At 36.1% G+C, this 27,465-nt stretch overlaps 1 long non-coding RNA gene across 2 annotated transcripts in view; it reads left to right on the top strand.

Annotated features, from left to right (window-relative positions):
- LOC103886272 overlaps positions 1-10,522 on the top strand; it is a 30,508-nt gene extending 19,986 nt beyond the window's left edge. For both annotated transcript variants that reach the window (XR_001906400.3, XR_649771.3), the window contains exons 5-6: positions 6,575-6,776; positions 9,677-10,522. This is a non-coding gene — a long non-coding RNA (uncharacterized LOC103886272). The remainder of the gene's footprint in view (positions 1-6,574; positions 6,777-9,676) is intronic.
- The last annotated feature ends 16,943 nt before the right edge of the window (positions 10,523-27,465 follow it).

The following is a 27,465-nucleotide window of genomic DNA, read 5'->3' as shown; positions in this document are numbered from 1 at the left end:
CCAGAAGCTCTTCTTTTATCAACCTATATCCCTTGTACATTTAATGTCTTTGGAGTGTGTAACATGGCATAATAATTGGGAGTGCTGCTTCTGGAGATGATCCATTCTGGGTTCCACACCTGCAGCTCTCAAGTAGTAGCTGTGTGAGCTTAGAAAAGTCACCCAACATGGATGGGTCAGTTTCCCCATCTTCAAAATGAAGATAATGATAGAAATTACATCAAAGTGCTTTTATGGGATTCAAAGGCTAATATTTTAGCTAGTACCAAATTAGTAGCTAAACATATTTACTTATTTAAATGAATAGATTACTTTTTTGAGCAGTTGTAAGTTACAGAAAATTTGCTTCAGAAGTAGAGTTTTTTGTTACACCCACAGGCCCCAAACAGACACATAATTTCTCTCATTATTAACGTCTAGTATGGCACATTTATTAAAGCTGACAAACCAATATTGATACATTATTGTTGACTAAAGTCCATAATTTACATTAAGGTTCATCTTTTGTGTTGTAGAGTTCTATGGGTTTTGACAAATGGACAATGTCATGTACTCCCTAGTATATTATCACACAGAATAGTTTCACTGCCTAAAAATCTTCTGTGTTCCATCTATTCATCCCTTTCTCTTCCCCTGCAAACTCCTGGCAACCACTGATCTTTTTACTCTCTCCATAATTTTGTCTTTTTCAGCGTGTCACATAGTTGGAATCATAGAGTTTTTAGCCTTTTCAGACTGGCATTTTTGTTTTCACTTAGCAATGTGTGTGTGTGTGTGTGTGTGTGTGTGTGTATTTAAGTTTCCTCTATGCGTTTTCATGCCTTTTCATGGCTTGTTAGCTCATTTCTTTTTATCACTGAATAGTATTCCATTGCATAGATATACCACAGTTTGTTAGTCCATTCACCTATTGAAGGACATCTTGGTTGCATGCAGTTTTTAGCAATTATGAATAAAGCTGCTATAAACATTTATGAGCAGGGTTTTGTGTGGACATAAGTTTTCAACTCATTTGGGCAAATTTCTCAGAATGTAATTGCTGGATCATATGGTAGGATTATGTGTAGCTTTGTAAGAAAGTGCCAAAGTCTCTTCCAAAGTGGCTGTGCTGTGTGCATTCCCATAGCTGTGAATGAGAGTTCCTGTTGCTCCACATTCTCACCAGTACTGGGTGTTGACAGTGTTTTTGATTTTAGTCACCGATGGATATGTAATGTTATCTCACTGTTTGACTGGTATCTTGTTTAATAAACAAATATTTATCAGCTTTTATGTACCAGGCAATGTTCTCAGGACTGGGATTGCAACAGTGAACGAAACAGTCAAAAATGCCTTCCATGAAGCTTGTATTCTAATGAGGTGGAATCTGGAAATAAACAAATTAGTGAGTAAATATATATAATATATCAGATGGTGATATGTTATTATGGAAGAAAATGGAGGAAAGAAGACGGTTGGGGTGGGGCTAGAATTTTAAATTTTGTAGTCAGAGAAGCTTCATTGAGAAGACAACATCTGAGGAAAGGTTGAAGGAGGAAAGAAAGAAGTCATGGAAACATCTGATGGAAGTGTTGCAGGTAGAGGAAATATCAGGTGCAGGCCAGACACAGTGGCTCACACATGTAATCCCAGCACTTTGGGAGGCCAAGGCAGGTGGATCACCTGAGGTCAGGAGTTCAAGACCTGCCTGGCTAACATGGCAAAACTCCATCTCTACTAAAAATACAAAAATTAGCCTGACGTGGTGGTAGGCACCTGTAATCCCAGCTACTGGGGAGGAGGCTGAGGCAGGGGAATCTCTTGAACCTGGGAGGCGGAGGTTGCAGTGAGCCATTACACTACAGCCTGGGCGACAGAGTGAGACTCTGTCTAAAAAAAAAACAAAAAATCAGGCCCAAAGGCCCAGCGGAAGGACTGTGCCTGCCTGGAATGTATAAAGAACAGCAGGGAAACCAGTGTGAGCAAGTCGGAGGTATTATGAGAGAGGTCATTGGAGCTTCTTTATGGAGGGCCTGGCAGGACATGGTTAGATCTTTGCAGTTTACTCTAAGACAGAGGGAAAGCTATCCAAAGGTGTTGATCAAGAAAGTGATAGGGCATATCCTATCTTTTTAACCACAATTGAGCAGTTGTACTGAAAATAGGTTGTAAGAGGTGAAGGGCAGAAACAGATAGACCAGGTAGGAAGTACTGTAATAATCCAGGCAAGATTTTATGTTGCTTGGATTAGGGTTGAAGGCAGCAATTTCTACATATAAAGTGCTTGTAACATTGCCTGTCACATAGTATTATAATTATTATTTTTATCACTAATACAAAAAATACAAGATATCCTTATTTTCTACATCATGTTTCCAACAATTATGACATCATAGTCTGATGTTAATTATTCACTATGTTCAGTAATATTATAGCTGAGTTATGGCTTCTAAAAATATTCAACTTCTTCTATTTTGAAAAGTTAAAAAAGTTCTTATTGCGACTAGATTTTCACAATGTTGCCAGGATATATCTTTTAAATAATTTTCCCCTTATTGGAATGTATTTAGTTCATTTAAAATATAATTAGGTTCCAACTTGCAATCCTTCTAACTAGGAAGTCTGACGTACGAAATAAAGGGAGAGGCTTGTTAAAGTTTTGGGCTCTTAAACATTTTTTCCCTTCCCTGGGAGTGCAAAATTAGGAGGCAGAGTGTGGTTGCAATAGTTGTAGAATTATGAATAGCAGGCACTTTGGTTGAAGGTTTAGATCTCTCTGAAAGTGGGACTAGGGTGGGAAGATTGTGAGAAGATAACTCTTTTTTAGAAACAAGAGATTAAATATGGAATGTTAAATGTTCAGCCAGCTGTGAGTGGGAAAAATTGAAATCAATCCTGTCATTCTTCTGCTTTTGCCTAAATCAGAATACTGTCACTGGGTCTTAGGATGCCTACGAAAGCATTAGGAGTACTTCGAATGAGTAAGACGAATTCTAGAGAAGCTCTCCAGTAGTTGACCACCTGGTTGTGGCATTAGGCAGTCCTCTAAATGGGTCCCAAAGATGACCTAAGTGTAGATGCAAATGTAGACATTCATTCACTTAAGAAATATTTGTGAACATGATCTATATACTAGGAGTTCTGATAGGGACTGGGGGATTCCAAAATAAATAAAAGTTCCTGTCTCATAGAACTTACATTGCAGTGGTGAAGATAGCCAATAAACATTTAAGCAACTGAAAATGTAATATAGTGCTACACAGCGATAACTGTGAGGCAGAAAAACACAAAGGGTAAAAGAATGCAGAGTGACAGAATGTGCATTTTGGAAACGCTGTTTAGGGATGAGATCTCTGATGAATTGGCACGAGAACAAGACAAAAATGCAGCAAAGATGTAAGCCGCCATGTATGTATTCCTGAGGAAAGCGTTCCAGGGGAAGAAAATTCCAAGTGTAAAGTCCACGAGGTGGGAACATTTCTGATGTGTTCTCAAAAGAGCAAAGAAGGCCAGGTGACTACCCCGAGGGCGGGAGGAGAGAACCAGAGGGAGAGGAGACTGAGAGGCAGTTAGTGGACAGGCTGGGAAGAATGTTGGGTTTCTGTGTCATGGGAAGCCAGTGATAGCTGAGACGATCAAAGTGTTATGATCTGATTTGCATTCTGGAAAGATTATGTTGCAGAGTAGTGAGGGGAGGGAAGCACAAGAGGAAATAGAAAGCCCAATCAGGTAGCCATTGCAGAAACCCAGGGGAGACCAGGACATGGACTAACTTCCCAGTGACCGACTTTGAGATGTATTTTTGTAGGTAGAGGTGACAGTGTTTGTTCATGAATTGGATGTGAGATGTGGGATTAAAAGAGAGAGAGAGAGAGAGAGGACTGGTGCAAAACTAGCTGTGTGAATGGTGATGCCATTTTACCAAATGAGGAATGCAGAATTGAAAGAAAGAAGTTGGAGTGCAGGGAAGATTTTCTCAGAGTGAGAAAGAGATGTGATCTTCTCAAGTTCCCCGTAAAGTCTGCAAGTTCTGAGAAATTAAAAATAATTTCTATTGTAAACAGCATACTTGAGATAAGATAGATTTTATTCCCTTTGAGATGAGCATGATATTTTCTATAGCAGTGATTCTCAAAAATTGTCCTGTGACTTGTTAATGGGTTTTAAGCAATCCCCTGAAGAATCTCAAATTGATTCAAATATACAGATGTTCCCCTTTATTCTTAAGGAAAAGTTGGGTTTTATTCCATTGACTTGTCTTATTCTTATCTTTATCTATAACTAAGATTTTTTTTTTTTTTTTTTTTTTTGTCAGAGACCGGGTCTTGCATGTTGCCCAGGCTGGAGCGTGGGAGCTATTCACAGGCACCCATCATAGGGCACCACAGCTTTGAACTTCTGGCTTACAAGCAATCCTCCCCTGCCTCAGTCTTCCTAGAAAATGGCACTACAGGTGCACTTCACCACATCCAACTAACTACTAAGAGAGTTTTGTTTTGTTTTACTAGTAACCTAGGACATTAACATTTGTTATTTATATACCCAAATTAACAAGCTTCTAGAGCATACTGAAGACTAATTCAGTTTTGCACCCAGAAATATTTCACAAAGCTTGACAATATTCCTTCAGTTTTAGGGGAGGACAATTTGTTATTAGTGAATCAGAAACGTCTGTGTTGGTGAGGAATTTTAATTGCTATTATTCTTGCTTGTTAATTATAAATTACTTTTAGGTTAGCTTAATTATTACCATTTTATTTTCTTATGGGATGTATCACTAAGCTTACAGTGTGTAGCCATGTATATTTGGCCCAATATTATTTCTGGATTGTAATATCCCCAAAGCATTGAATCCCAGTGTACTTAATTTGAATATGAATTATCCATCCCCCCTATTGCTAAAACAGATGTCTACATAATTTCCTTTCTTCATTCCTCAACTTGCTTAGGCAGTGCCACTTTATCATATTACTGAATTCCTTTTCCACTGGAAGAAGTGATCAAGTAGAATAGGTAGATTATGAAGTCTTTGCTATAATATGATCAAATAATTGAAAAGCTATTGGTATATATTCAAATATTCATTTCTTCTAATTTTTCCTCATTGTCAGGAGGCATATTACTGACAAGTTTTACTTTTTCTTCTTCTGCAATTAACCAGATGTACAGGCAGCATAATAGAAAGACATTCAAAATTTGGGGAATCGTCCATATCCTTCATTTAGAGTTAACTAGGTTTGCAATTAAGTTTTGACTGCCCCAATCACTAGCTGTTTAATCATTGACAAGTTACCTAACTTCATAGCCTCAATTTTTTCATCTGTAAATTGGGATCTTAATATTTTCTAATTTATTAGTCTGCTGTGATGCCTGAATCAGATGATAATAATAGTGATGGAATAAATGAACTTTATGACAAGTCAGGGACTATTTAAAGTACCTTACAAATATATCAATGAGAAGATGATAATAACAATGTTAGCCAGTATTTATGGTGCAAAGATTGGAATTATAGATGATTTAAAAATCATTCTTGTTGGGCCAGACACAGTGACTCATGCCTGTAATACCAGCACTTTGGGAGACAGAGGCGGGTAGATTGCTTGAGACCACGAGTACAAGAACAGACTGGGCAACATGGTAAAACCTCGTCTCCACAGAAAATACAAAAATGAGCCAGGCGTGGTGGCATGTACCTGCAGTCCCAGCTCCTTGGAAAGCTGAGGTGGGAGGATGGCTTGGGCTCAGGAGAGGGTTGCAGTGAGCTGGGATGGTGCCACTACACTCCAGCCTTGGCGACAGAGCCAGAGATATCCCCCCCCCAAAAAAATCGTTCTTGTCAATGCTAATAGAATAATTTTAGTGAGACTGACAGTTTGAACCTTGTTATCAAAAGCATCACTTTTGGTTGTAAAGAATGAAGAATCGATCTGGTGTAGAAAAACATGAATTGTAGAGTGTCTTTCCATTATATGTGATAAGATTAATTACAGAGACTTCTTTCATATGAGAGACTGTACTAATGACCAAAGATGAAACTTTGCATTAAGAATTTATCTTTTTAAGTGGAATAAAAGCCATTTACTTCTGGAGATATAAATGGTTAAGGCTAAATGAATCTATAAGTATATCCTAGTTAGACACTGACTTGAAAGGTTATTTTCTCCCTGTTTAAGCAAAAGAGACTATAATTAATTTTGACAGATGTGGCAATTATCTGATAACTGCCAGCTTATTTTCATACAAATTACCTGATGTGGTTTGTCTGTGTCCCCACCCAAATCTCATCTTGAAGTGTAGCTCCCATAATCCCCACATGTTGTGAGTGGGACCAGGTGTGAGGTAATTGAATCATGGGAGTGGGTTTTCCTGTACTGTTCTTGAGATAGTGAATAAATTTCACAAGATCTGACAGTTTGATAAAGGGCAGTTCCCCTGCACACCCTCCCTTGCCTGCCACCATGTAAGACATGACTTTGCTCCTCTTTCACTTTCCACCGTGATTGTGAGACTTCACCAGCCATGTGAAACTGTGAGTCCATTAAACCTTTTTTCTTTATAAATTACCCAGTCTCAGGCATGTCTTTATTAGCAGGATGAGAATGGACTAATACATTACCCAAGAGCAAGATTGTTTTTCGTGATCAGAAGTCTTGTCTGAAAAGAAAAAACATACATCAAGTACTAAGGGGAATGTGATGCTAATCTGGGAACCATATTTGCCCTAAGAATGGAAGGACTGTGAACAACTGTCTGTGAAGAAATGCAGCGCCAAGGTGAAAAAAATGCCAGGCAAGGTAAGGAGAGTCTGGGAAAGTGCATAGAAGGGAAAGAAAACGAAGAAATGGGAACATGGATTGTTTGTCCCTGAGTCCTGGTACGTAAAGACATTATTATTAACATTTCCACAATACTTTCACTTTTTATTAGGCACTTACAATGTGACAATGAATTTCAAGATGGGACCAGGAGGGCAGAGATGAGTGGAAAGGTCCAAGTTGGCGAAGAGGGTTCCAGATTGCCTTGACTCTTCTTATTGCCAAGTCCAGTTTTTCCTCTAACTCCCACAACTCTCTTAAGTCCTCTTGGAAAGGAAACAAGACCATGATTTTTGCCTAACATTGTTTCTTCTTATTCTCTGCTCCCCTGGATTGTCAAATACAGTGCTTGTCCTCAGCTTGGTCACTAATGTCAGTATAAGGGTAGAAAGGGATGCTGATAGGAAATCCCAATGTTTATCCCTAAGCAGCGGGTTCACTAACTAGAAAGCCTCCAAAATGTGGACAAGGTTTTAAACAGGGCACACAATATTAACTCAGCTTGGTGCATGAGTCAATAGTTGTAAAGTGATGTAGAATTCAATATGTCACTTGGTGTTATTCTAATGTGGGGCTCACATATTTGTCAGTGAAACATCGCTCTTTGTGGTAAAAATCAGGTAGTCATTTTCTAATATTAGTGTCTTACCTTAATAAGTCTAAAAAATGCTCAACGTATTATAGAACTTCAATGACAAAGATAAATTTTGAGGTTTTTAGAAGTGATTATGTTAGGAACCAGTGCTAGGAGATGTGAGACTAGTTGTAAAATGCATTTCTGAAACTATAAATTGAAAGTAATAGGTGAAACCCAGCCCAGAGACGAAAGGATTGGGCTCTGTTGGTTTTAGGACACCTGGTCATTCATATTAAAAAGGCCATTTTCACCGGGCGCGGTGGCTCACGCTTGTAATCCCAGAACTTTGGGATGCCGAGGCGGGCGGATCACGAGGTCAGGAGATCAAGACCATCCTAGCTAACACGGTGAAACCCCGTCTCTACTAAAAATACAAAAAAATTAGCCGGGCGAGGTGGCGGGCACCTGTAGTCCCAGCTACTCGGGAGGCTGAGGCAGGGGAACGGCGTGAACCCGGGAGGCAGAGCTCGCAGTGAGCTGAGATTGTGCCATTGCACTTCAGCCTGGGCGACAGCGAGACTCCGTCTCAAAAAACAAACAAACAAACAAAAAAAAAACAGAGGCCATTTTCTTTCTTTTGGCCCCTTACTTCAGCTAAGACTTGCAAGAAACTTAGGATGTTCTCTTCACACAGCTGTGAATAAATGTAGCCACACTTACGTAAAATGAAGTGCAACAATACCAGAATTGGTTGGTTTTGTGATGCCCCATGGGCCCGGGTATTATCGGCTTGAGGGTTAGGCAATAGTCCATGTCCTAACTGTGTTGGTCATGTGGTTGGAACAGGCATTGCTGGAGCCCTGCTGGTATATTTCTGAATTGCTACCTGATTCCTGAGTCTCCTGATTTGTAGCCTCGGAATGCTGCTGTCTTGAAGGACTGTGGGAGGATATTTAGGAAGGAGTCAAGTCTGTATAGTTCACTGTCTTTGATCCATCAGAGATCATTCCTATGAATTTTTCATAGAAAGTATTTACATTACTATTTATAGTAATGGTTTCATATACCGCCTTTCCCTCCCACAATGTCTCTTTTGAAAAGACAACGTAAAAGGTATCATAAACGTATATACTTTCCCTAGGGGGCAGCTACACACAAATAAAACCTTTTGTAATAAAGGCTAAAATTTTTTCTGCAAAGTCATGTGATCACGAAGTTCTGAAAATGTGAAGGGTCTCAGGACAATGAAGTCCCTATGTCAGAGAGGGGGGCAGTGCCACCACCGTTAGTGCCACTAGAAATCCCAGTGTACTACAGGTACTGCAGAAAGGGAAGCAAAGCAAAAAGATTCCTGTGACATCTAATTTGTTTGACTATTTACAAATTAAAGCTTTGAGAATCAGAATTATCAGAATCATTTAATTAGATCAGTCAGGTCAGCTTTGAGCCATTTAAGCTGCAGAACTTGCATCTAAGATGAAGCCTCATGAAGCAGACTCCAGAGCTAGAATGCCTGCATTTGAATCTCCGCTGCTTTCTACTAGCTGTGTGACCTTTGGCAACTTATTTTATCACTCTGTGTCTCAGTTTCCTCATCAGTAAAATGAAGACGATAATGGAATCAACCAAATGAGGTAGATTATAAGAGTTAATATATGGAAAGTACTTAGAAAAGTGCCCAGTGCCTCAGCATGGTAAATACTATGTGAGGGTTAGCTATTATTATAATTGACCAGTTCTTTAAGACTAAATCTTAAGTTCTACCACGTCTATCGCCCCCAAATTGCTGACTTGCCTACTAGTCTAAGGCAAGCCTTCTATAAAATAAGAGGAAAATAGAGCTTCAATTTTAAGTTTAGTGTCACAGTTACATATAAAATATATGTATCAAACCCAAATAAGTACTTGTTACTATTTTCATCATTATGATTTTGTTACAATCTCAAATTATGCGACATAGTGGTTTTTTTTTCCTTTTGGCATATGAAAGTAGGACTATTTTCATTCTTTAGTATCATTTAAAGAATTCACACATTTGCTTACTCTGGAAAACCTGCAATTGTGTTTACTAAAACATATGGATGTTTACTATAAATGATTCATTCCTAGGATTTGCTTCCACATGTGCTATCAGGCATAATGGTGATATTTTAACTCCAGTAAAGTAATGCATGCTATAGAAATGTGTATAATGTGCTTCACAAGATAATTTTCATCCTCATGTTAATTATTTGAATAAAATGCAAATATTTAATTGAATGTAAAAATTGATCCTATACATATTTATTTGCTCTATTTTCAGGGTAAATTCAATATGATTACTACGAGCATAATTTCAAGTGACTTCTATGAAGAAGATTTCACAGTCACCTGAAGCAACAGCCTGCAGCTGTCATTATGGAAAGTCCCCAAAAGGAACTTGGAAAATCTTGGGAGGATTTCTTAAATCTTATGAAAAAAGGGAAACAAATAAAGTAAAAAGAAATTTCTTCTCAAAAAGAAATCTGAAAATGTAGCATTAGAAACCAAGGAGGGCTTAATCTATTGACATTTTAAAGTCTTACCACCCAGATTTCTCATTCATTGTTCATTTTACATTCTTATGAGCTTCGTTTCAACAGTGCTTAAAAATTGCTGCATATTCTTAAGCCACTAAAACAGATGCAAATTGAGATGTGGGATTTCTGGGCTTTAGAAGTAGTTGCAAACTGTGTTTTTAGAAATGGATCCCATACTAACAAGGGATAAACATCAATGCATCAAGAGAAAATGGTGTAGCTCACAATTAGAAAATATGAGTTTACTTCATTTTGTTTCCATCAAAATGAATCCTGAAAACTTCACTGATTGTATGTCTCTCTTCTGTTCAATGTATCACTTAAAAGACAGACACATTGATGGAAAATAAATGGACCAAGACGGGCTTTGTGAATCCCAGATCTTACTGTTGGTATGTTTATGAACACTAGTATGTGAAGGTTACAGTCTAGCATTTATTTTTGCCCGCTTTAGGATACTGTGAGTCAAAATATTTTACATAAAATGTACTTTCTTGCTCTGGTTTTCTATATTGTTATCTTTACATTATACTGTACTTTTGGTATTACAGCAACTCAGTGTTTGCACCATTAAATCTGACTATAAAGTGCCTCTGATACCATACTTTGTTATATTTATGTTTTTAAAATATAAAAACAATATGCTCTTGAGGATAAATAGAAACTCAGAATTGCACAATTTCAACTCATTGGCAATGTGACTTTTCAACATTTCATACAGTGCACTTACATCACTCATAAAACAGAATGTTTACAATTCTTATACTACTTAAAGAATCTCAAAAATGCTTAACATTTGCATTTCATGACATCTTAACAAAATATGGAGTCTTAATGACCACCCCAGCTAGCCTAGGATTTTCATGTAATTTTTAAAATTTTAGACAAAGACAAGAGAAATAAAATGAATGAACCTGGAGTCCTTTATGTTATAGACTTTTATTTATTTATTTATCTATCTATTTATTTTGAGCTGTTTGCAGGTTCTTGCAGGGGAGCACAGCTACTCTTGACAAGAATAATGGTCTTCCTCTATCTGGGAATGTCATCCTCTTTGACCAAACATGCAGCTTCAGGAGGGATGCATGGGACATGGTAGGGAGGAAAGGGATGCCCGCCTAGCCAGCCACATCAATCCAAATCAAAGTTGGTGATCAATGGGGTGACAGATGTCACAACCAGATCGCCTTCATATCTGGTTTTTGATTTCCTGAAGAGTGCTCAATGAATACTTACCTATCCTCAATTTTCACACACAAAAAATCAATTTTTAAATCATTATCCTTGTATCCTCTTCTGGACCTCCTTGAATGGGTTGCAGTTACTCTTGCATCCAATATCAAATGACTCATATACCTTCACACACATACATACACACACACTCACAAACAGCACTAACTGAGAAACACGGGAAAATTAATCTGAGTTGCTGCATTTTCTGAAAATACCTGAAAGATAAAGAAAACCAGAGAAATATTTCATCCAGCTGTGGAAAATCTCTCTATATTTTCCATGAGTTCTGCTATCCATCAATATTCAGCGAAAGTTGGAAATAATCATCCCAAAATATCTTCTCAAAGAAAAGCAATCATTTAATACAATCTCCTTATCCCAGGTATGTCATTTGTCTCATTTTAATCTCAACAGTACTTTCTGTCTCCCTTTTGCACTCAGAAGGTGAGTTCAGCTTATGGTCATATCTAACTACCTGTATAATTTTAGACAAGCCACTTAACCTCTCTGAAATATTGTTCATTAATTTCTAAAATTTGTATAAAAATATCTGGCTTTATCTATCTTACTGGGCTCTAGTGAGGATCAACATGAAAATCTTGAAAGTGAAAGTGTCAAGCACTATTAACATAAACTATAAACATTATGTTTAGTATATACAAACAATCTTTTTTTAATTATTATACTTTAAGTTCTGGGATACATGTGCAGAACGTGCAGGTTTGCTACATAGGTATACACGTGCCACAGTGGTTGCTGCATCCATCAACCTGTCATCTACATTATGTATTTCTCCTAATGCTATCCCTCCCCTAGCCTCCCACCCCGCAACAGGCCCTGGTGTGTGATGTTCCCCTCCCTGTGTCCACGTGTTTTCATTGTTCAGCTGCCACTCATGAGTGAGAACATGCAGTGTTTGGTTTTCTGTTCCTGTGTTTGCTGAGAATGATGGTTTTCAGCTTCACCCATGTCCCTGCAAAGGACATGAACTCATCCTTTTTTATGGCTGCTTAGTATTCCATGCTGTATATGTGCCACATTTTCTTTATCCATCTATCATTGATGAACATTTGGGTTGGTTCCAAGTCTTTGCTATTGTGAACAGTGATGCAGTAAATATACGTGTGCAAGTGTCTTTATAGTAGAATGATTTATAATCCTTTGGGTATATATCCAGTAATGGGATGGCTGGGTCAAATGTTATTTCTGGTTCTAGATCCTTGAGGAATCACCACACTGTCTTCCACAAAGTTTGAACTAATTTACACTCTCACCAATAGTGTAACAGTGTTCCTATTTCTCCACATCCTCTCCAGCATCTGTTGTTTCCTGACTTTTTAATGATCACCATTCTAACTAGCATGAGATGGTATCTCATTGTGGTTTGCATTTCTCTAATGACCACTGGTGATTTGCATTTCTCTAATGACCAGTGATGATGAGCTGTTTTTCATATGTTTGTTGGCCACATAAATGGGATCTAATTAAACTAAAGAGCTTCTGCACAGCAAAAGAAACTATCATCAGAGTGAACAGGCAACCTACAGAATGGGATAAATTTTTTTCAATTTATCCATCTGACAAAGGGCTAATATCCAGAATCTACAAGGAACTTAAACAAATTTACAAGAAAAAAAAAAAAAAACAAAAAAAATCAAAAAGTGGGCAAAGGATATGAACAGACACTATACAAGCAATCTTTAGCTAGACAGAAAGAATTAAATCTGAATATTCCTCCATTCTGAGAGTTATGTGTGTCTCTTTAGCCTTTATAGAGACCTTTTCCTATTTTATTTATTTGTTCAGTAAACCTTTTTGAATATTACCATTCTGAGTGATGAGTTCACAGCCAAGGTGTGTGCAGGGAAACAGGTGTAGCGTCTGAAAAAAAGAGGAATATGGGTCTCACTTTCTATACCTGCCCTTGCTGTTGAGCTTCCTGAGATCTAGGCAGGAGTGGCATGAAATGGCTCTGCATGGGGGTGCTGGTACAGTGCTCCTGGTGGCTGGAGGGATGACATCCAGCCTCCACTCTGCTTCTTGGCCCATGTACCCTGGTCAGAGAGGTGCTGTGTCTACTTGGAACTAATCACTCTTTCTCAATCTTCAAAAGTCAAAGTGTGGGTTAACCCTGTGTCTCTCTTCCTTTGGGATCCCTACTTATCTCTTCAGGCTGAAGAGGATCATTCTTAACCTTCTAGGAAATGCCAGCTTCTTCAGGTCATACGTTACACAGTTTTTCTCTATGTTCTAGCCATTTCTCAGACTATTATACAGGAAATTTGCCTGATTATATTTTTCTAACACCCCCACAAATTCCACCATATAAGAACTACTATAGAGATAAAGCTACATCAACACGATAGAGTGTATTACCTGTAGATAATATGACATGTCATTTATGCCTTTGACGTCCCTGTCCCTAAGCTCTTGGGGTCAAAAGATAACACACATTTCCTAGACTTTCCTACCCTCATTTTTGCAGTTTTACTGCATAATATTTGGGTTGATATCCTCTGTCATTTCTTCATACTTCAATATAATTAGTGTTCTGAAAGTATGCTATTGATATAATTTGGAAAGTTTTAAATCTTGAATGGTACACAGAGAAAAGTTAAAATTTTAAGTAGGAATGTCCAATTAATCTACAAAGTGAACTTTAAATATTCCCATATATTTTGCCCTCAAAAATCCTTATTTTTCATTCATGCATAATCATTACACAATCCAAGAATATAGAATTATTAAAGCATTTAAATTCTAAAACTTGTGGCTTGTTCCTGGAAATAATTACATTGATTGAAGCACTGCATATTTGAAGTAGAATGTTTTTGTGAGTTGCTGCAGGAGAAAACTCTTAGGCTTCATAAATCTAAATTGAGTCTATAAAACTATGAATACCTATTCTAGTAAAGGATGCAAAAATTTCAATAAAGAAATAATTGGTAATCTTGAATTCAGTGACAGAAAATTATAAATCTGTCTCTTTTATGAAGTCTCTTGTGTGAAATATGGATGAGTTGAGGTTATAAAAAAGCATGTTTACCAGCAGGAGCCTAAATCAACATCTTTGCACATGATAGTTCAGAAAGTAGCAGGGAGCCGCTGTTCCTGACATAGGCAACTCTGACATTTATTTATTTAATTTTTAACTTTCCCACTGCAGCCATCCCTTCTCCTGCCCTGTCCCTCCCTACTTTTGCTCTTGATTAAAATAAACCATTATAGCATTAAATCTGTCTACCACAGTTAATTACTTTAGTCATGTGCCAAAGCATTTAGTTCCAGCACCTTCTCTCTATGGGTTTTGAAGACACAGCTTAATATTAGGTTGTTTGGTGGTTGCTGCACATCTTCAAACCATAAAGACCACGTCAAGTGCTCCAAGGAATAATGAAATATTAATTTCCAGACAAAAAATTAAGTGGCTTAAAGAAGAAGCTGTTGTCTATCCCAGGAGTGGCTTTTAAGACATTGATATCTGTGCTTTGAACACATCTATTCTTAGCCATTCAAACCACACGTAATGTTCCCTAAGTAACTGTCTGCCTTTAATCGAGTAGCACACAGATTGAAACCACCAATCCCTTCTGTTAGGGTATCACTACGAAAAAAGGCTCCCTTTTTCTTTTCCACAGTATTTTATTTTTTGATAACATTACGCCAAGATAAAAAACCTGTTACTGTTTTGTAAACACTGGAAGAAAAAAAAATTCAACGCTTAAAGGAATAGCAACACCCAAATATGTTGTGCATATGGATTTGGTCATGCTGCTCCCTCCTCATTTCATTAAATACTTTAATTGTGAAGAGAAAACCACAAATGCCAAAAGGAAACCTTTTCTTCATTCACCCACACACCAAATATTTATAAAGTAATTTTTGTGTGTCAGGATTGAAATGTGAACATTCCTATCCAAAATTTAAAAAAAGATTAAGACAAAAATGGATAGAAATAAATTGTTGTAAAATTGACTTCAATAACACTAGTGCTCAATAAATATTGAACAATGATGAAGTAGTTTCAAGAAGTACAAAAAGTAACAACTTATTCTCAGCTCTATATTGTTGGCCTTGAAATGGAAAACTCCAATCAGAAGTGTGTTATAATATTTGATGATGGCCTCAGCTTTTCTACTTTACTGCCTATTTTCCTGCAAAGCAAGAGCATGATGAATGCTTAACTGACTCTTAAACAACCATTATTTGTAAACAGTTTGTGGGGGTAGGCTGCCGAGGGCTATACTGGCAAAAGCGACGAGGCAATCACAATAAGAACTGGCTTTGGGAAGTATTCTTGAAGCAGAGAAGATGCTTGCAGAGAAAGGCAGAGTAGATACACCACCAGCAACCACTTAGAGAAGCCTCAGAGCAGCAAGATAAGAGAATGGCGGAGAAACATCATTTAATGAGCAAAGGCTTAAAGGGATCCCTTTTCTCATCAATAATTGTATAAAATATACATGGTCCACATGGATTATACATAAACATTACACTGAGGGACATGATGTCATAAGAAATCTCTTTTCTGTTAATGTTCCCAGAACTCTTTGATAGAATCATTACTCATAGTCCTGATTCGTTAAAAGAAATACATCTGTCTCTAATACAATGAAGGCTTGCGGAACCCAGGTTTTGAAGGCTTTTGTATTTACTATTCAAGAGCTGGATGGCCAAATAGGATAGAAATCTTACTGATTCATGAGCTTAGCAAGTGTCTGCAACACACTGCATTTAATACTGAGAATTGGTATTCATACTGGAATTGCTACTAGAAAGATCCACCATTTGACTTTACAGAATCAGCATGTCTATAATCTTATGATAGCCCAAAAAAGCCTAGGCTATTCAAGCATTTATTGTTCCTAATTAGCATCTCTTTTAGATAATTTAGTCTGCCCTTAAGTCTCTTTTTATTTTATTACACTAGAATATTAGGATTTGTTTGGCTTAAAAATCAGTTTAATTCATTATAAGACTTTCGAAATGACAAGTTCTATTTTAATTTCTCTGTAGTGCTTCAATTTCAATAGTTTCACTAGGAAGCAGATTGAGGAAGCAGGGCTTGAAAGTTGAAATGATTACATCTGGAATTTTGTCTACCTATAAGTAGGAACTACTGCCAAGAGTAGACGGAGGAGAAGTCTCAATGATGGCTGTACTGCATATCCAGTATTTACCCCCGGTGAGGTATTTGCCAGTTTACATCTACAAATCAACTAGTGCTTCTGTTGACACCGAGTTGTTACTTTTAGCATCCCTTCTGTGTTATATACTGAACACAGCATGTTTTCAGTAACTAATTTAGTACTATGTATTTAGCAGCACTGAAAGATGACTTGTCTCTTGAAATAATGCATTCTAGCAAGACTTGAGACTTGAGCTAAAAATGGGATTTTTGACCCAGGGTGTTAAAGGATTCAACACTTGGGAGTCATCTCTTTTCACTAACAAATACAAAGGTATGCTGTAACAAAGGTGCCACTTTGGTGCAGGCTGTTGATGTTTGTGGACAGTGAGGCATATGGAAACTTTCTGCACTTTCTGCTCAATTTTGCTGTAAACGTAAAATTGCTTTAAAAAACTAAAGTCTATTTAAAAAGGGATTGAGTAAATACTCATTTTGTACAAATAGGGACAACATATTTATATTATTTTTAGATGTTTGGTTTCATGCTTCAGGTTGATTTCACATTTGTCATGACTTGCCTGTTGATGATTGTGCATTTATAACTTAGTGAACTTAAAAATCTTAAGCCAACTTTTTCTGTCGGTTGTCTGCTGAGTGCAGCTTTCCCTAAAGTTGCAATCACCATGCAGAAAAATTTAAGAATATTATACATTATTTTTCAGCCTAAGCAGCTGAATCAGTGACTGGAATTGACAAGATTTTGAATTATAAAGATGGCAGTATAGCTATACAGAATTCTTGTCATTGATATTTTTGCATGTGAGCTGGAATATGGAAAGAAAATGAACAGAAGACTAAAGTGTTTGAGAAAGGAGGATGATAGAATAAGTGAGAGATCCACCTTATTGGAAAACAACCTTAGCATTGAAGACATAAAATTGAAAGATAAAATGCATTATTTTTCTCTCTTACACATTCATTTATCTATTCTTGTCTTTTGTTCAGTTTGTTTTGGTAATGAATACATAATTTTTGGGGGGCTATGTAGTGATCTAGAATATACCAAATCTAAAGCAGAATGAGATGCAGTGTTAGAGTTTTCGAGAATGTATATGTTGAAAGTGTATTTGATAAAATGTAAATCAAACAATTTAACTCACTCATCAGAAAAAAAATGAGCATGGATATACTTGAGTCACACTCACTGAAAAAAGCACACGCCTTGCAAAGAGTAAGAACTTATGCAGACGGAAGCTTTCTAATCTCCATCCATATGTATATTGCATGCAACCACTCAGGATTTAGAAACCAGAAAAACAGAATTTACAATGTGAGACTTGGTGTTCAGAATGTTGAACAAAGAATTTGACACTGTTCATTGCTTCACAAACAGAATTTTCAGAATCTCAGACAGCCAAAGTCACGCTCTCTGCATGGAATGATAGGCTTGGATCTGAGAGAAAAAAATCTAAAAGCGTAGTCTGTTTTGATGTGATAGCATCCTACATGGCAAATTAACTTCCCCAACCCCAAAAGTTCAGTTTGTTTTCCCAAACTATAGACTTCTTTTACACCCACTTAAAATATGTAGATTTGTTTTTCATCAGTTTTGTTTTGTAGGATAAATGATTCAATCGCTCAGACCGTCAGCAAAAGCAGTTTGAGAGATTCCTTACTGTAGATTCCTTACTGTTAGAAGTGCTAACTTGCCTCTTGTGTAGTCGAGATTCACAGAGAAAATTAGATGCTTCCACACTAGGGCAGAGGTGTTAGTTTTAAACAACTGAAGTGCAGGGCAGTCCCTCTTTCTCTCCTTTCTGACTCTTTTCCAAATAGGTTAATAGTAAAAGTTGGATTCAGTGAAGAAAGAACTAAATGACAGGGAGTTGACTTTACTGAGATATTTAGTAAATTGTAGGGGCAGCTTGATAGCCTGTGTATTCACAATAAAAGAAAAGTGTAGCAATAACTGAAATATTCTTAAAAATGCAGCATTCTGTGGCTTTGAAGCTGGCTGCCCATCACTGAAAAGGAGAACAAAGCATGGGCATGTTTATATACACACAAACTGAAATAGAAGACCTCAGTCAAAGACAGAAAACTAAACCACAGAGAAACAGAGGAAGGGATAAAGGGAGAATCAGTATGTAACAGTGCAAAAGAAAAGTTTGGATCTAAATCTAAGCTGCTAAATAGCAGACCAGCAGGCTCATTGTTCCCTTGAAAAAGATTGCTACTTAAGCATTTAAAGTGAAAATATTCTTAAGAAAGCCCTTTCAAGCTTTGCTCATTTCCACACTATCCCATTAAAAGGTACCACTGCATACTAATGAAAGTAAATATGAAGGAAGGGGAGATGGGGGAGATGAAGGCAGGAGTAGGGGAGAAAGAGAGAGAGAGGAGAGAGAGATCAATCCTGTTAGTACATTTTTTCTTTTTTCAAAGAGAGTTTAGAATTTAGAATTTCTGCAAAGCAGAGTTCTCAAACCACAAAAAGATTCTGCGTTTGCTGGGGTTTTTTTTTTGTTGTTGTTGTTGTTTGGTTTTTAAATTTTAATATCAGTAGTAGCAGTCCCAGAAGAAATCTCCCAGTGACATTTTAAATAAGAATTAAGATAGGCTGTTAGAGGAAAAATGAAAGAAAAACAACAACAAATGTAAAACAAAACCAAACTAAATATGCTAGCTTCGTCAATGAAGGTGAGTTTGTGTCTGTCTGATTAATTCCACGTTCTCTATAACAGCCGAGTTCTCACTGCAGCTGCTATTCTCCACCGCTTGTAGCATTAACTTTTAAAATTTTAATTTTCCAGTCAGATGCCAAGCATACCTGAGATCATTTATGATGGGCATGATTGGCCATGCTTGTTAGGCATAGTAACCATGGGGTCTTTTCTGCAATGAGAAATTAAACTTTAAAAAGTCATTCTGATTTACAACTATACAAATTCTCACAACGTGGTAATAAAGAGGATACATGATGAAACCTGACAGGATGTTAAGCTTCTTGCACAAGTGTGGACAGCTGAAGAGGCAAGAAATAATACAGTTGTCACTGGGCTGTTTCACCTCAACACTGAGCAAACAAAAAGAGCGTTGTTAATCAGTTCAACTCCTCGGCTGGATAATCCTAAACCGGTAATTGATAAATGGGAAAACCATACGGCCTCAACTCTGTGATTCATAAAACACATGAATATTCATACCATCTCCTTTGGTCAAGAAGCATTCTACATGCTTCTAAGGCAGGGTTTGAAAGAGGAATACAGATAGTTTCTTGCTCAGCAGTAAAATACTGCTTCCCGTTTAAGGCCAATTTTCTCCTATTAAAAGTGAAGTTTAGCAATACACAGAGGACAGTAAACACAGTAAATGTGGGTAAGTGACAAATGCTTCCTCAGGAAGTGCTGCACTTCAGCTTTTTCATACAGCTACATTTGGAAAAATATTAAATCTTCAAAGGAAACAGAATACTTATACTACCAGAGAAAGCGTGGCAGCAATCCATTTTCACCCTGGAAATACTCTCTGTATTTATAAGAATAATTTATTTTTCAGTAAAACCTTATCAGAATTTCTGATATGCTGGATACAAATAGTCTGGTCTGTGGATGCCATTGTGGAAACTCTTAAAATAATTTTTAAACATAATGTTAATATAGAATATTCTGCAGCATATTAATAAAATCCACTTAAAATACTCAAATGTTTACAGTATCTGTGATAGTTAATTTTACCTTTAGAAAATGTATCTAATTTAAGGTGAAACAAATTCAATGTACTTATCAATCCAAATTTATTCACTAAAATGTACACAACAAATTGTTAAAAATGGAATTATATCTTAAGCACATCTGTAGTTAGAGATATTGTGGGAAATCAGTTATATAGAATGAAGAATTTGTTCAGTTTAATCTCTTGTAGAAATTGATTTTCATATGTGATTTTTCCTTAAATCAGAACACCTGTTGTTGTCCTCATCTGTGATCTAAAAATCATCCATTATTCCAGACCTCAAAGATAAAAGCAAAGGAAGAACCCACAATTAAAGACGAGTGATTTATTCGACTATATAAAAATATCAAAATATTCAATATAAGAATTATTCATCAACATTATTTGAATGCTAGTTAAATGCTGACCAAACATGACTGTCCACAAGAAAGGATTGAAAAAATAGAATAATATATGCCCATATGATAGAATTCCTGGCAGCAATGAAAAGTCATAGCTAGAAAAATACTAATAAGTTATCATGTAATATAATATTTATAAAATGGACTCAAAATCACTTACGCAATATGATCTTGATCTTAATTAACATGGGTTATGACTAAGTGTTGAAATGTTTTTGAGGATTTCTTAATTCTCAGGCCATTCCCTGCAGTTTTCTTTAAATATATTAATTCTGTCTGATCACTCTACTCAAGTCCTCTTCTCTCAATTTTTATTTAGTGAGGGTTTGGTTTTAAATTGTCTCTTCTTTCATTATGTTAGTTTTGTCTCTCTGACTGAGTCACCTGTAAATTGAAGATAGTGAAAAGTTACGTGAATACACACACACACACACACACACACACATATTCTTCCTATGTTTCCAACAGTGTACTGCACGTAATAGAGTTTCAATACCCTATCTGTGATTGTTCTTTACATTTTCTATTTTTTGGATCCTAATGAAATTTAAAAAGTTGTTGCTCTAGGACAACCCAGGGAGAGAAAGAACCTCACCAACATGATGGGCATAATTTTCCTTTTCGTTCTTCGTCGAGGAGATCCAGAATTTCAAAGCAGTTCAGCGATCCATTTTCTGTTTTACTGGTAAAGTTTTCTACAAATACTCTTTCATATAGAAAATGGAAATAATTTTTCCTGTCAGATATCACAAGCTTTTGCATGAAATAGAAATAAATCTGAGGAAGTAAAGTTTCCTTTTAATTCCTACCCTTGGCAGCAACAAATAGTAGTTGGTGTGTGATTACTAGACTGTACTTAATTGTGGCTTTAAAGCCCCTGTGTTTGTTGTAGTGTTCTTTCTTTTCTTTCTTTCCTTCCTTCCTTCCTTCCTTCCTTCCTTCCTTCCTTCCTTCCTTCCTTCCTTCCTTTCCTTTCTTTCTTTTTTTTTTTTTTTTTTTTTCCTGAGACAGTGTCTCGCTCTGTCACCCAGGGGCTAGAGTACAGTGGTATGATCATGGCTTACCATAGCCTGAAACTCCGGGGCTCAAGAGATCCTCTTACCCCAGCCGCCGAGTAGCTGGGACCATAGGTACACGCCACCATGCCTGACTAATTTTTGTTTTTTAAACGTTTTTTAGAGACAGGTTCTTGCTATGTTGCCTAGGTTAGTCTCAAACTCCTGGGCTCAAGCAATCTGCCCACCTTGGCCTCCCAAAGTGCTGAGATTGTAGGTATGAACCGCTGCATTTGGCAAAAATGTTCAAATATACAGAAAAGTTAAAGTATTTTACAATAAACACTCATATGCCCACTACTGATATTCTAACATTAAATTTTACCATTTTGTATCTTAAGCTTTCTAAATGTAAAAAAAAAAAAAAAAAAAAAAAAAAAAAAAAAAAGCATGCTTGTTATTTTGTAATCTTTAAAGTACTTTTATTTCACAAACATGAAGACTATGTGATGAAAAGGAATCCTTCCACAGGAAGAAAACTATCATTTATAATTTTTCCTGATTCTCTGGGGACTTCAGACATGGAGTGAAATAAAAACTTGGAGTGAGAGAGAATGAAGCCTTGACAGAAAGTGAAATCCCTGTCCTGTCTGTTTACAGCAACCCAAACCAAAATCAAGCAAACGGCAGTGCTTTGTATGTGTTCTTAAATAAAATAGACATTTGTTGATTAATTTACTGTCTAGTTTTGTTTCCATAAATGTCGCCAAAACCTTCTGTTATCTTCTAGGTGCAGCCCTGAAAGGGTGGCTTGTAAGTGCTGCAAACATTACATCCAGTTCTATCACAATCAGTTACAGATAGCAGTTACAATGTTCTACAATTGCTTATTTATGACTTTGCTGCCACAGATTTGTCTTGTCTACAAGTTGCATAACAAATCTCCAAATTAAATCCAGGACAAACACTCTAGAATTCTAGAGTGAAGACTTAATAGCTTTGAATTTAACCAATGAGAGATAGTTAAATAGAGTAGGCAGAGAGATGACAAATAATAAAAAGGTCTTTGATTGTGAGTTTAGCACAGCATAGCACTTTAAAACCAAAATGGTCACTAAACTTCAGATTTCTTATCTGCAAAATGGGGATAACAAAATTTCCATCAAAAGCATATTTTCACCTTGAAATAAAATAAAACATTTAAAGCCTCCATTATAGTGTCTGGCATATAATAAATAATCAATAAATATTAGTACTGCCTTCCTAGTGCCATTCTCTTTATTTTTCAGAAAGGTTAAAATGACAATTTGCTGTATTTATATTGCATTTCTACAAAATAAGTAACTACATGGATTGTATATACATATATAAATATGGGTTTACATTATTTCACCTAAATTTATAGGTATATTTTCTGATTATAAATATTATAAAAGCTCTAAACTATGTTGAGAATCAATGTACATATGAGGATGCAATGTCAAAAATCCTTGTTACACTTTGAAGAGAGAGAGAGGGAGGGAAATTCACATGCAAACATATTATCCTTTCATTCAGCAAGGAAAGTGATTCAAATTCTATCTATCAAGACACTGGATATGACAGGTTTAGGAACAAGGTAAGATATCAAAGATGCAAGAATTTACTATGTACCATGTAGGTTGTATTCTACCTTTTGGAGTTATTAGGACCTGCTGAATTTAGGAGATGATGTGTGTGTGTGTGTGTGTGTGTGTGTGTGTGTGTGTGTGTGTGTGTGTATATTACAAAGTCCTACTTGTGAATATAAGTTTTCATCCTAGTTCACAATATAATCCAAATACAGTCTTTCAGTGAATGACATTTTTTAAAAAAATAATTGACCCTTCAACAATCACTCTAAATGATTGTTTTAAAGTAATGGCAATATGATATTTAAGAGGCACTTTTAAACATTTCCTGGTTTTAATCCTTTATTTTTATTTTAATTTTTTTAGCTTGAACTTGTCTTATTCTTTCTGGTTTAATGGATGGAGAGTGAACATGACCCCATGAAGTTTCAGAAAATTACAAGTACTCTTCCAGCAAAGCTTATGAACCCATTGAGAATATGCTTAACTTTTCGTGATGAGGATTTAAATAGGTTTGGTAAAAGATTTAGGTACATTACTGGGAGAAAGCTTTAATATTGAACTTTCAGACATTTATTTACTAAAATTATAACAGACATTATTAACTGACATTTAATGTGAATAGCTCTGGGTGGATCCCGTGCCAGCCCTGTTTTTGTCTGTCAACACCTTGCTGACAAATTTAATGGACACCTTTGTAAATTATTTTAACTGGTATTAACAATACCAATTCTTAAGCCCCTTCAAACATTATCCTACAGATTGACTTCTAATGGATTAACTGAATTCAGGAGATGAGAGCTGCCAAAGCTTTACCATTTCTTTACATTTCAGTATTGGCTTAATGCAAAGATATCAATGTTTACTTTAAAACTAAATCCAATCTCTGAAAAAGGTTTACACTTCATGTGCCAATAACTTTGTCTAGCACTCTAGCACATGTAATTATAACTAATGGAAATCGGCAGTAATCAACTTGCTCGATAATGTATCTCAGTGACAATAACAGTACATGGAACACACGCTTTTTCAATTCATTATTAAAAACATCTGATACATCTGTGAGAACTGGAGAGTTTCCTTCCCCCCTCACTAGTGTTCTAAGTACTGGGAACAGTTACAACTACAACATTTTAAGAGGCTGATTTTTTTTTTCTTCACACACACACACAAAACCATGAAAGAAGCTTTTACAGGAAGTAACAAAAACTCTTAAATGACATTTCATTAAAAATGTGTTCCCTTGGAAAGCGGGCAGAACTAAAAGCCATGCTTTTACTTGGCGGAAAAAGTGGTACAGCAGGCAATGTGTGAAGCTAAGAAGCATCAAAATCTACTTTGCCATGGATGTGAGCAGCATTCTGACCTAGAAAATAAAAAGGCAAAGGAATTTTCATGTGCTTTGATTTCTTCTAAACTAAAATTTCAATGGAATTTCCATTTTGAAGCAAAGACCAAACAGAAAATCCAGACAACTGTATATAAACTATGGTTAGAACAAAACTGCCAGATACATTCTTGCTTTCATTTTTCTGAAATCCCACATTATAACAATAAAACATGTTATTTTTGCTGTTTTTTTAAAAAAAGTAATGGGGATATATATTTACACTGAATATGTCAACAGGCTCTGGATAGATTAATGGTATTATGCCAGCTTTTTATTTGTATGTTCTTTTCTTTTTTTTTTTTTTTTTTTGTCAAATGAGGTATTGTTAAAGATCCAGAACATATGAACTGTTTCTGATTAATAGAAAAATAATTTAAAAACTGTATAAGTTGTAAACCCAGTAGCTAAAGTAATATTCTAGGTCATTCTTGCTTAGGACATCTGCTTTTAGCTATTCTTACCCCAAGGGCAGATGATTAATCTCAGTTGTTTCCTCCTATTCCAGATAGAAGCATGCCCAAGCCATCTTTCCCCTTGTCCCCATCTAAGTCCTAAAAGAGGAGGTTAAAATTGTCATTGAAAATCTTCTGTCTGTGATAAGCTTTAACACAATCAGCACAACAGTTTGCAAAGCAGAGGTAAACTCTTCTGGGAATGGCATTGCCAACTTGTTTTTCAAGGTTACTTTCTGTTCATTAAAAAACTCTGTAAAATAATAATGAAGAAGAAACTGCTTCCCATTAAGGAAAGAAGAAGATCACTTGTTGGTTTTACAGCTTCCCTACTCTGACTTTCTTTTGGTTTGAGGGTAATTCCGGCTCATATTCTGTAAGAATTCTTTGCTTCACATTCACTGTAAACAGAAAAGAGCCATAATTACACCACATTTGATCCATATCAAAGCAACTGATCCATGTATCGATTTACATAAAGTAAGGCACATAAAACATTTTTGCTCTTCACCTCTACTTCACCGGTTTCTAAGGAAAGTTTCCTTTTGCATACTTCATTTGAATACAAAACCCTCCCGTTGAAATTTTGTGATGTTAAACAAACCATACCAGTCATTCAACTTTTTAATTAAGGATTCAGTGTTCCATCCCTTTTCAGACATTAAAATTCAGGTGCAGTCATTAATCTTTCTAAACGAATTCACCTGTGGCTAATACTGATGTATTTTCTATGAGGCTTGTCATGGGCTGCATGCTGCATGCATAACCACTCTACAGTTAATTACACAGGGGATTATCGTTAGTGTCATAAAGATAAAGCCTGGCTAGCAGCATTGTAGGGAAGTATCCTTTTCTTTCTCCTCCCTTCCCCTCTTTTTTGAGCAATGTCCTGTTTCATTTTTGTTACCATCCACATAAGTATTTAAGAATAAATCATCGTGTTTACCTCAATGGCACGCTTAAGTCGTAAGTCAGGGAATAGTTAGCAGGTAAGCATGAAGAGATGTCTATTTTACAGTTTTACTATGAAAAACTAATTTGCAATCTATGGCTCAAACCCGAAAGAGCTGAGAATAATATAAATGACATGTACTTTTTCAGTGTTAGGCACCTTGAATAAACATATGAAATAGATATTTTTCTAAATTTGTGAATTGAATTGTGGACATACATCTGCATTCAGAAAACCAAAAGGAAAAGCTTTGCCGGTTTTAACAAAGAGACCCGTTGAGATAAGTACTGAGTCAAATTTACAGAAAACTTATAAAAATAAACAGCATACAGTGTCTTTATAGGCTAACAACAACAAACAATAAAAAACAAAAAATATAGATGAGCAGATTAGATGAATATATATATTTTAGACAGAGATTAGCTCCGTCGCCAGGCTGGAGTTCAGTGGTGCGATCTCTGCTCACTGCAACCTCTGCCTCCCAGTTTCAAGAGATTCTCCTGCCTCAGCCTCCCAAGTAGCTGGGATTACAGGCGTGCGACACCACGCCCAGTCAATTTTTGTATTTTTAGTAGAGACGGGGTTTTACCTTGTTGGCCAGGATGGTCTCCATCTCCTGACCTTGTGATCCGCCCACCTCGGCCTCCCAAAGGGCTGGGATTACATGCGTGAGCCACCGTGCCTGGCCTAGATGAATGTATTTTACTTCAACAATTTACACTAACTATATACAACGATTGTAATACATTTATACATTGGTAGCAGTAAAATCAGAATGATTCTTCCTTTTTTTATAATCACATATTAAACGTTAAGTATACACACTCTAAATCACAATTAACAGATAATTTTCCCTGAACTTGTTATCTACAGTATGGTTATATATTCACAATGAAAAAATTGTAAATATAAAATGTAGATGAGATTGAATGAAAATACAGGAAGCATACAAGCTTAAATTTAAGACAGTTCAAAATAATCTTAATCAACAAGAAGTCTTAGCTAAGGAGTCTGAAATCCCATCCAATACATTCTATTCTTTCAAAAATAAACTTTTTAAAAGGAAGCTGCCATCAAAAAGATAGAAATTGTAATGTTTGTTTTCAATTTGTTTATTGTAGTTTAAATAGATTTTAAATTGTTAAGAAAATATGGAAAAATTCAATCCTTAGCACGTTTTTTTAATAACGACATTTTATTCAGAAATAAGAACTAATTATTCTTGTGAGAAATTTAGGCATTCCCAATATATAGGCAACTGTCTATAGATTTTTTCTATTTTTACCTATGTTCAGCAGCAAGTAGACGTAGTCATATTATTTCTCTGGTTTTGGATAATAAAATGAAACAATTATTTTTTTAATTACATAGAAGATGATCAGCTTAACTGGTTACTTCAGTGAATAATCAGTTTCTTTGGTTTCAAGTAGACACAGACTGATTGCCAAAATTATTAAGATCCTTAAGAACTTTAAAGTATATTGAATTAATATACTTTCCCACAAAATTTCTAGTTTCTTCACTCAAAATTTAAAGTGCAAACATTTAACTTCATGGTTTTTCAAAGTTAATACCTACCCACTTTAAAATTATGATTATATTCTTTTTGGTGTTTTCTAAAGCTCTTAGAAGAC

This window comes from Papio anubis, chromosome 1 (genome assembly GCF_008728515.1).
Source record: "Papio anubis isolate 15944 chromosome 1, Panubis1.0, whole genome shotgun sequence".
NCBI lineage: Eukaryota > Metazoa > Chordata > Mammalia > Primates > Cercopithecidae > Papio > Papio anubis.
This window is presented reverse-complemented; position numbering and strand designations above follow the sequence as displayed.